Source organism: Camellia sinensis, chromosome 2 (genome assembly GCF_055761805.1).
Source record: "Camellia sinensis isolate YWXY chromosome 2, ASM5576180v1, whole genome shotgun sequence".
NCBI classification, from domain to species: Eukaryota; Viridiplantae; Streptophyta; class Magnoliopsida; order Ericales; family Theaceae; genus Camellia; species Camellia sinensis.
This window is the reverse complement of record NC_138962.1, coordinates 134,082,909-134,093,348: the sequence shown is the minus strand read 5'-3', so window position 1 is coordinate 134,093,348 and position 10,440 is coordinate 134,082,909. Positions and strand designations below refer to the sequence as shown.

The 10,440-nt window shown below is 36.2% G+C and overlaps 1 long non-coding RNA gene across 1 annotated transcript; it reads right to left on the bottom strand.

Moving 5' to 3' along the window:
- Positions 1 to 3,517: 3,517 nt before the first annotated feature.
- LOC114296165 (uncharacterized) lies at positions 3,518 to 9,314 on the bottom strand. The gene is made up of 3 exons (XR_014361625.1): positions 8,983 to 9,314; positions 4,169 to 4,215; positions 3,518 to 3,759 (listed from the first exon to the last, which is right to left on the bottom strand). It is a non-coding gene; the product is annotated as an uncharacterized LOC114296165 (long non-coding RNA).
- Positions 9,315 to 10,440: the final 1,126 nt, after the last annotated feature.

The window sequence follows — 10,440 nt, the reverse complement described above, 5'->3', positions numbered from 1 at the left end:
GGTTGAAGGTTCTCCTGGGTTGCTCTCTGTCATTATCAATCAAGCCCTGTTTCAAGGCATCCTTGATCTGTACTCCCATCTCATGCAGATCTGAAAAGGTAGGGAAGGGGAGCACGATCATCTTCTGCATGAGCTTAGGCTGGAGATTGTGCACAATCATTCGAATTTGATCCTTATCGGTGGGCCTTAGGGTCATCATTGAGGCCTTGGCCCTCCATCTGGTTACGAATTCCGAAAAGCTCTCCTTAGGTTCTTGCCTTGTTGTCTCGAGATCACGGGTCGTAATCTCGATTTGCGTGTTATATGAGTACTGTGCAATGAACGCCTCGGCCATCTCATCCCAGTTTCTCTTAACATCATCTTCTAATTTGGCGTACCAGATGGCCGCTAAACCTGACAGGGTCCGTCCGAACAAAGATAGCTTCTGTAGTCTGGTGAGGCCCATCGGCCATAGGATATCCGAAAACAACCTCAGGTGCACCATGGGGTCCCCGGACCCATCATATCGGTCAATATGCAGCATCTTGAATCGGTCCAGCAGCATCACAGCTGCGTCAGTATACCTATCCTCAATATCAGGGATGGTCTTGACTCCCTGGGATTTCTTAAACATCTTTTCCAGCTTGTTCAGCTTCAAGACTGTGGGGTCCGCTTCGAACTCGAAGGGAGAGTCCGGTACATTGATAGGCGTGGGCGCCTTGGATAGTTGTGGTAGAATCGGGGGAGGAGCCGGCCCTGTTGGAATGTCTGTATCCTCTTGGGCATTCTGGACATTTGCTGTCTCCACGGGTATCGGAACCCTTGGTAGGGGAGGAGCTTGATGTGAGGCAGATGCCCCGGCTTGCTGTTGTAGCCTTATGATTAACTCTTCCTGTTCAGTCATAACCATGGCCTATTGCTTGGCGAACTTCGCCTGCCGGACAACGTCTTGCTACATAGTTTTCATGCTTTCTTGGAGTTGGCGCACCATCTCCTCTAAGCATGCCATACTGCTCTGTTCTGGTTGAATTACCAAAACAATATTCCATTTCTATGGTGAAAACTGTGACCTTGGCCTGGTTGTCCACTGGTAGGGTTGACCACTGCTCTGGCAATCTCTACTCAGATACACTACGCCTTCTCGGTCTTCATCTGATAACCGGGGGTAGAGAATAAAACACTGGTTGTCCGTCAACCCGATCCTCAGATCGATTAAGTCGACGACCTCTAGTCCAGAGTGCTTGTGGAATATCTACTAGGTCAGAAACAATCGTGCTAAACTACCTAGCAAAAAGATAAATAAAGCAATAAGGAAATAAATAACCAAACAAACGGGCAGCATAACAGCGTAAAATGAATACACACAACACACAGTCGGGTATCATAACACACGGTTGGTAAGCTGAATACACTGTTCCTCAATACTGATTATTATCCCTGAATCAGTGTTCCTGAAACTGAGCCTGATACCCGCAGATAACTGATTTCCAAACACTGAACTGATGCCCACAGGCCTGATGCCCAAACTTGCAAATTAATATGCGCCCTATAGAGATACACTCTAAAAGCACATAGCAAGTAAAATAGAGCCAAAACACCCCTATGTTGGGGTAGGGTTTCCCTGTCCTATTTTGTCAGGAGCAAAGGTTTCACTATGCATGCAGCGGTTTCAAATAACCTAACATCAGGTGAGCAACCTGTCCTAGTTTGGAATGGTCACTACGGATTCCGAATATGCACTAGGTCAAATGGTCAAAGAGGGTGCCCCGGTAAAACCGGGGTTTGTGTTCGTATACTGCAGAGCCCGCAACCGGTCAGCCTTATGGTCGTGCCTTGACAAGACAAGCCTCCGGCAAACCGTTCAGGAATATCAAATGACCAACACGGTGTCCTAGGCGCACCAATGCACATGCAATGCAAAGAAACACATAAGCGAAATCAAAACAGGATATCACGATTTCGTGTCAAGTTCTCTAGATTATTCCTCAACAGAGTCGCCAGAAACTGTAGACGTCCCCGAATGCCCCGGGAGGATGAATCTCGTTCTGTTCATATTGGGTTCACTATAGTTCAGGACTCAATGTCACGGTCCTGTATCTAATCTCGCAGAGTGCAATGCAAGACCGATGAATCATCAAAGAGTCCAAATCCAGCAAATCGTTTTTGAAAACAGATTTTTTTTAAAGAAGTGCCAAACATGGACTGCTTTGCCAGATACAGAGTCGCCACCTAAATATTTTATTTTGGGAAAATTTAGGAAACCCTGACTCGTTTGCCTAAGGCCACGTGTCCGTCATCACCAAAGCTGCCACGGCTCAGGAACATGGGTATGATTGGGGAAGGTCAGCTACGAGCACCCCCGATCGCCTGATCCGAAGATCGGCCTCTAGCAACCATGATATCAAGTTTTGAAAACATTATGCTTTCTTATTCCGGTTATTAGCCTAGATTTACTATGTGATGCGCACAGCATACAAGTATAGACTGGGTCGCCTGAATTGGAACAAAACATTTCATGTTTGTTTTGAAAACTGTTTGCTACCCACGAGTAGGCTTAAAATGCAGATTTTGCCACCTTTGGGTGGGCTTAGGAAACATGGTTTTGCCACTGTCTAGTGGGCTTAAAACTCACAGTCAATGCATTATTCCAATTTAAGTAACCCAACCTTCACCCACAGACATTCAGGCGGTTATAACACATAAGCATATAGCCTCATGGTAAGCATGCTATCATGGCAACACTCACACTCATGTAGGAATGCTAAAACATAAGTGCTTACCGAGTGCTCCAAGCCAAAACAGAAACTAGTTAGTAATTACACTACAACAAGTTGGGTCTTGAATGACGGAATTTTTTTGTCTCGAAAAGAGCTAATTTCGTCACTATAGATATTTGTGACAAAATATTTTCGTCACCAGTTTCGTCATTGAATGTTTGTCACTAAAAACCACCGTGACGAAAAATAATTTCGTCACCAATGAAATTAGTTCAGTGACGAAATTTTTTGTCACCAATAAAACAAGATTTTGTCACCAAAAATTCTCATTTTCGTCACCAAATAATTATTCAGTACCATATTTATAATTTTAGTTGACGAATAAATTTGTCACAAATGTTGATCATTGATGAGGAAATAATTTCGTCACAATAAGATGCAAAGGTGACGAAATTTTTCGTCTCTAAAAGTCATACATGGGTGACGAAATATATTTATATACGTGATGAAATTTATTTCGTCACAAATATATTTATCTACATGACGAAATATATTTCGTCACCAAACAACAAAATCAATGAAAACTTTTATATATGCGCTGCAATAAATTGTCACAAAAAATGTTTATTAACGACGAATAATCATTTTGTCATAATAACAAGTACAAATGACGAAATAAATTCGTCACTAAATATGTACCATATTTTATATTTCAATTTCAATTTCAATTATTATTTCACAAATATCCCTGCTCATATCCTAATAGCCTTTTAATTGTATTAAGAAATCCACTAGCTATTATACATCACTCCACAAAAAAATTCAGTAAACAATTTATATTATAAATCAAAATATATCCATCAAACAACTTTAATAATATAAACCATTAAGTATAACAAAAAAACCATCAAAGAAAATCCTAAAATGAACTAACGTGGAATCCACAAAAAAAATCAACACTCAATCTTGATTTGCAACTACAACTAAGTATCAGTTCAGGAAACAAAATTCAACAGTTGATCTTCATTTGCAAGTATACTTCCAAACGTTATCAAAAACCAATCTGCAAAGAAAATAAACAAAGAAAACATTAATATATTATCAATTACATCTAAACTCATATATAAATAATTTTATTTTATAAACCAATTTAGTAGAAATGCATCTAACAAATCAAAACTTCAAAGAGTTGAGGTGATCCTTGATGACAAAGCAACACGGATAACATAAGATGCCAAAAGATTGCAAGAATACCATATATCACTATCACTAATGGTAAAATATAACGTAGTATTGAGGTACATTTGATTCACAACAATGGGCTATATTCATTCATTTGGACACTCGCATAATAATAATGCAGAAGCACTTGCCTTTGGAGACTCAATTAAATTAATAAATAAAGCGAAAATGAAAACATGATTTTCCAGAGGAACAAAATGAGGCAAATCAAAAGACCAGCATTTACAGACCTGCCAAAGTACAACTTTTTGATAACGTATGCGCAGAGTAATCCAATCTGCAAGAACAAGTAAAATGGCTTACAGATTTGCACAAATATTTTCTTTTTGTCAGCAAGAGACAATTCACAAGCAGCATACATTAAGTTTTGAGTGGAAGCTGCAGAAGCCATGACAGCTTTAAGAGCACATCTATGAGGCCCAAAAAAAACTTTTTCCTGGGGCGTATGCAGTCACAAACCACTCTAATAAGCTAAGAGTGTGTTTGGATTAAAGGGTTTGGAATTCTAGAGATATTTGAAATAATGATTCAAAATCGTATAATTTAAAATCCAAAAAACTCTTCTTTGAACTAGTTTCGTATATCTGGATATTTGCATACTTTCAGTAACTGAAAGAATTACAACATAAGACTGTATTATTAAAAATTCATAGAATCATGTAACAAGGATAGTCATAATTTTGATGAGCTAAAAAGAAAAGGAGAAAAACAAAAAAATATGAAAAGAATATGAAAATACGAGTGCTTTGGTACGCAACTTAAGCTAGCACCAGCTAAAAATAAAGTTTGCTAAATATTCCTCCTTTGCTTCTTATATAGTCCAATTGAGCACAACGAAGACAATATATGATTGGTTGGCTAACACGAATTGAATGTTTGTGTCAAATAACAAGAACAGCACCACTAAGAGGGAGAAGTTGAAGCCTTAAGAACAAGAGATAGACCAACAGATATGAATGTAAGTTGTGAGAAAGCACATGATCTCAAGAAAAGACTTCTTTAGCCAGGACAAAGTGGTTGAAATGTGGCTTCACTAGGTTGAGTATAGGGAAAACCTTCAAATGGATCAATCTATACTAATATATAATGGGAAGCCTCAACTTGGTGTCCACATTTTCTGGAAGTTGTGTCATGGTAGTTTTGTTGACCAAAAAACCATACTATTTGATGACTTTGGCATTTTACCCATAGGGGTAAACATGTAATATACAAAACCTTATAAAGCAGTGAACTTAACAAACCACTTTCCAAAGGCCACGTTCTCATGACAGTTGCATTCCTGAGAAGGCCATGTTCTCCTCTTTACTGTTCCATTTTTTGCTAGAAAAAGAAGACATTAATTATGGTGGCTTTGTTGAGCGAAGTATTTTCCATTTTCGATGCTTTCAAGTTTCATCTGGCCTTCCAAATTGCACATTGCTATAGCTATAGACGGATTTGAGAGATATAATTTGATATGATTTTTCCAATTCTTAATGTACTGAAGAAAACATTCAACCATATAGAAAGCAGGACAAATGAAGAAAGTACAAATGAGTCATGCATTGGATTTCTGCAATTAAAATGTAAGTATTCCTTTTATCTTTCGCATCACATTTGCACCCAGATTCGGTTTCACAAACTTTGGAGCCAAGCATGGAAACTAAAATTTTACATTAACCATACTATTTCCACAATTGAAAAACTGTTACACTTCTCAGATTTTAAATTCAATCAATATGCATATACATCATGTGTGCCACCATCTATTAAAAGTCCTTATTATGCTAAATCATCCTAATGATATATACAAAACAGCAGCAATCATAAAGTGATATACAAACTTGACCAACCCACTGCCTGAGACTCAATAAATGTTACTTCATTTCTTCTAATGTGAAAAACTCAATCAAAGACACACTCATTATTAATCACATCACTAACTTAGAGCAACTCCAACACTGCCTAGCAAAAATACACAAAAAAGTAAACACATAGTCTGGTCTCTACTTGGGTTAGTGTGTATTTTAACTAGGGTCATGCTAAGTAAGAATTTTGATAATGAATCTATTTTCATTAAATACATCTTCAAACTTGTTACATCTTAGTTAATAAGTAGTCAAACTACTGTACTTTAACTAGTATATACTAACCACATGAGAAAAATAAAAAGATAAACAAGCGAGACTTACCGAAAAGGCGATGTACGAGTTCATGGGATACCTCCTCCTCTAAATTGTCCTTTGAAACCTTGCTTCTTAAGAAACTCCATGATGTTGATCATTATGGATGGGGAATGCATTATAGTCCCTATAGCTGGCTATTTCTTTTGATTGGTCACAGGAGTTGCAATCAATCCAGCTGCTCTGTCAACTTCTACGGATGGTGTAAAGAGGGCAGAGCTTTCTTAAGATTAGTTTTTCCTTGCAGATGGTACTAATGCTACAAAATTGATTCATCTATATTTCAAATTTAATTTTTCATTACATGCCAGCTTTTTTATCATTCTTGCTAAGAAGATTTAGATGCTAATCTCAAAATTGTTTATACTTTCATAAATATTAAATTGTTAGAAGTGTTGTAGCTTGTAAATATGACTTATCAATAATTATGGAAGAACATTGATCTAGGGTTCAAGTCTTTGCGAAATCTGTATTATTCATTCTTTGAAACATGGCAAAACGATGCAACATGTAGTACCACATTTTTTCCTAGCTGCTGTGTCTAAACACATTTGGTTCCTTGTTTCGGGGGGTGAGCAATCCATGTGGTGCCAATGGTTAAATCCTACCTTTTAAAAGGCTATAGTTTTTGGAGAGTCAGGGTCCCTAGTAATCCCTCATGGGTTTGGAGGAAACTGTTCTCGTAGGAGCCTCATATACCCTCTGATCAAATGTTTGATAGGCTCTAGTGAGAATACCTTTCTCTAGTATGACAATTGGCATCCATTAGATTCGCTGTGGTCTAAGTATGGGGATAGGCTCATTTATGATACTACTCTTGATAGCAATTCTAAAGTGAGGTCTATTGTGACTGATAGTGGGTGGCAGTGGCCCAATGATTCCTCTTGGGAGGTACAAGAGATCATCTCTACCACTCCCCCTTATTTGACACCTTCCCCGTTGAGGGTTGACAAAGTTATTTTGGCTCCTAATAAGGATGGTAAGTTTAGTATTGGGTCTGCCTGGCAGCAATGGCTTTCCAAGTGGCCTAAGAATCAATGGGCTGGATTACTCTGGGGCCCTCATTCCATACTTGAAGTTAGCTTTATTGTGTGGATGGCTATCCTTGGTAAACTCAATACGGGTGATAGGCTTACTATATTTGGCATTAACATTGCCTCCACATGCCCTCTATGTGGGCAGATTGGGGAAGATCATAACCACTTGTTTTTTCAATGCCCTTTTTCCTCTAAAATTTGGGCTGCTATCCTTGGGAAATGCAATGTGAACTGGACTTGTAATAGCTGGAATGATTGGGTGGGTATGGTGGCTAGAGATTGCAAGGGTAAATCTCTATCTACCATTATTAAGAAACTTGGCTTCTACTGCACTGTTTATCAAATCTGGTTGGAAAGAAATAACAGGGTGTTCAATAAACAAAGGAAGCCTAAAGAGGTTGTCCTTTAGAGTATCATATGCATGGTTAGATACAGGTGTCTGGCCTTGAAGAACATCAAGAATTCACCCACTGATGATCGGTTTCAGCAAGAATGGAGGCTCCCAGCCACCATTCTTAAATTGAGTGGAGTGTAGCTTTCAGAGGGTTGAGTGTTGGTGAGTTACCAATTGAGGGTTGTGTGATGAGAGGCTCTACAGGGAGGTGTACTAATCTTTATATCTATATCTGTTACAGCTGCAGGTACAGGAGGATGCTTACCAAGAGTGAGGTATGTGAGTTCAGATATAGTGGGTTGAGTGCTGTGAGCCTGAAAATGTGTGTTATACTAATGCTATTAACTCTCTATAATATTCTGGAATTTGGTGCAGGTACAGTGGCAAGAACAAGGAAAACCTACATGAATAACTTCAAACTTCTTAATATTTGCACCTAATGTTTGCAACCACTGACTGGTATTCCCTCAACAAACCTTGTCTAGTTAATTGAGATGGATTTTGAGGCTTTAAAGCGAATTTTCAAATGCCTTTTTCAGGCTGGATTACCATATGCATTGGTTAAATATCAATAAATAAGCTACCTAACCATAGCTGACACTGAGTTTTTCTTTTCTAGTTTTCGTCATGTATGTATTTGCAAGCAGAAGTAATTTTCTAATAAGTAACTCTTTTAGCAGTTTAAACCTAATCAATTAGTCAAATTTGCAATGTTGGCAATAATGCAAGACATATAATGACAATCATGGTAAAAAGTGACCACCGTATCAACTAGTAGAGCTTTTGTTTACATCTTTAATTTTTCAAGTGTTCTGACAGCTTTATATCCGTAATTTAGGGAGAAACAAGATAAATCAAGTCAATGTGGGGTATTCATGATAATGGTAAGCCATGACGAAAGGGTTAAGCAAAATTGGGCATTGTATTATCGTAAGTATGCAGTACCAAAGAGGCAAGAATTGCATAAAATGAGTCTTCCTATGAAAAAAAAATAATATAGTGACAACTTGATCAATCTACTCCATTATATGCACTATGAAAAAAATAAGCTATTTGAACCAAATCGATTATAATGGTAAACAAATTAAGCTTGAACATATTTTCATGCCCGTTGAGTTTTCAAACCAAGCTTTGACAACCTACTACTCGCTCGACTTGAATCGACTCAACTTGTTTACAATATGAAACGGTAAAAAGGGAAAAGAAAGATAGTATTCATGATTTTACTCTTTCAATTTGAACCAATTTCAAATCTAACCTGAACAACAACCAAATAAACCAAAAAAAAAAAACTATATATATCCAAATTATAGCAAATATTAACAAACCCAGAAACATCAGACATTTAATTTATCAAAATTATATTCAATTGCACATGGGTTTTCCCAAACTCTTGAATCTACAACCATAATTGAATCGAATACAGAGAAAGGAGGTCAAAAGATGGTAACCTGTTGTTGAATCCTGGCCATCTCAGTGGGCGACATGCGACTCATCTGCTCCTGGGCGAGTCTCATCAATTCAGGATCCATCATTCCGTTGAACATTCTCGAAGCCCTTTCACGCAATCGATGATCGACAACAACTATTAAATTGCAATAGATCTTCGAATGTTTGAACGAAGAACTACGGTTTGAATTCAAGGAAACAGAGAATTTCGAGAATCGGAGAGAATTTTTTGATTGGGTTTTTAAGATTTCAATTGAGAGATCATCTAACTTTGGCACATGCAACCAATGTGTATATATATATATATACACACGGCCGGGCACATGCGATGTGCAATGGCTTTTTGAATTGTAATATTAATTTTATATTATTTTTTTAATAATATACATATAAATCATATGATTAGTAATTATGTAAAATGTAACAGTTGATATTAATGTATTTGATAAATGAAGTATATGTACATTAAAATATGTACAAATCTTTAAAAAAATATAATATTTACTAATCTTAATTAAAAAATCTGTAAAACAAAAATTCATATAAATTCTGAATTTGGTAACATGAGACTGGAGATCCTGTAAACCCTACAAAAATATATATATATATATATATAACATATATGTAAAGATTAGTTTGCTAATAATATAAATTGATTAAATTAAAATTTTACGTTCTTAAAGTGAGCCATAATTATACATATGCGTACTTTAGCTAATAAAGTACAATAATAACTTTGATTTTCTAATTGACTATTATGTGTAAAGACACAAAAGGTAATTATTGTGTTAATTTTTTATAAACAAAATTAAAAACTTACATTTCAACATAGATTGACATAGTCCAAATCACATGTCATGTTCAACTTTTTTTCTCACCAAAAGTCTCAAAATTTTAACGCCACCCAAAAAAATTAGAAGGAAAATCTTTGGCGGCGAATTTAATTTTTTCTCACCTAAAAGAAGTATTTATTGTCGAAAATAAATTTTGTAACCTATTATTTTTATATTTTTATTATATGTGACAAAATTTTGTAATTCGTCACGGATTATCCTTATTTAGTATCGAAATTTATTTTATTCACTACCTTTCGTCATCATAGGTTATTTAGAGAGCTAATTAACTTGTGTTTTGTTTTGAGAGAGAGGAGATAGGAAAACTGATATATAAAAAATAAAAATAAAAAGAGGAAAAAGTTAGTAGTCTATTTTTTTTCATTACCGCCAAATATGTCAAAAATTTCCTTTCAAAATTAGTGACAAAATAATTTCCTCACTAAAAAGTCTCACAATATTAAAAATTATTAGTGACAAGAATATATTTCTCACCAAATGTTCTTCAAATATTTAAAATCAAGTTTTCAAAAAATATATATATAAAATTATTAGTGATGAAAATATATTCCTCACTAATAATTTTATAATTTGTGACAAAATTTTTTCTCACCAAAAGACTCAAAA